This window comes from Macaca nemestrina, chromosome X (assembly GCF_043159975.1).
Source record: "Macaca nemestrina isolate mMacNem1 chromosome X, mMacNem.hap1, whole genome shotgun sequence".
NCBI lineage: Eukaryota > Metazoa > Chordata > Mammalia > Primates > Cercopithecidae > Macaca > Macaca nemestrina.
Genome location: NC_092145.1, coordinates 35,792,963 through 35,794,013, shown reverse-complemented (window position 1 = coordinate 35,794,013; position 1,051 = coordinate 35,792,963).

Sequence of the window (1,051 nt, the reverse complement as noted above, 5' to 3'; positions counted from 1 at the left end):
GGTTGCCAGGGATTGGGGGGGTTGGCAGAGGGGAGGAGGGAATGAGGAACAGTTGCTTAATGGGCATGGGGTTTTCTTTTAGGGTGATGAAAACAATGTTTTGGAACTATACAGAGGTGGTAGTTGCACAACACTGGAAATGTGTTAAATACCACCAAATTGTTTGCTTTAAACTGGTTAATTTTATGTTATGTAAATTTCACCTTAGCAAATAAAAAAGTGTTTACAGAAAGGTTCAACAGCCAGGCGTGGTAGCTCACATCTGTAATCCCAGCACTTTGGGAGGCTGAGGGATGAGGATTGCTTGAGCCCAGGAGTTCCAGAGCAGCCTAGGCAACGTAGGGAGACCCCCATCTCTACCAAAAAAAAAAAAAAAAAAAAGCCAGGTGTGATGGCCCACACCTGTAGTTCCAGCTACTCAGGAGGCTGAGGTGGGAGGATCGCTTGAATCTGGGAGGCGGAGGTTGCAGCGAGCTGAGATCGCACCACTGCACTCCAGCCTGGGTGACAGAGTGAGACTGCATCTCCAAAAAAAAAAAAAAAAAAAAAAGTCAATACAGTGATTACCTGAGGGTGTGATCTGAAGGGGATCCTTGAGGGGCTTCTTCAGTGTTTTCAGTTTTGTAGTTCTTGACCCAGGTAGTGGTTATGCAAGTGTTCTTCTATAATTATTGGTTCTATTACAAAGTTGTGTTTTACGCACTTTCCTGCCTCAGGCCTTTGTACTAGGTGTTCTCTGTCTGGAATGCTCTTCTCCCCATATCTGTTTCATGTAGGTCTTTGCCCAAATGTCACCTTATCAGAAGAGGCCCCTCCCTGACTACCATATATTAAATAGCATTCCGCTACACCCCTGCACTCTTAGCCCTTTACCTTGCTTTATTGTTTTTCATAGCGCTCATCGCAATCTGATATATATTTGTGTCACTGTCTCTCATGTAAATTTTTTTTTTTTTTTTGAGATGGGTTATCTGTCACCCAGGCTAGAGTGCAGTGGCATGATCACATCTCACTGCAACCTCAAACTCTCAGGCTGAAGGGATCTTCCTGT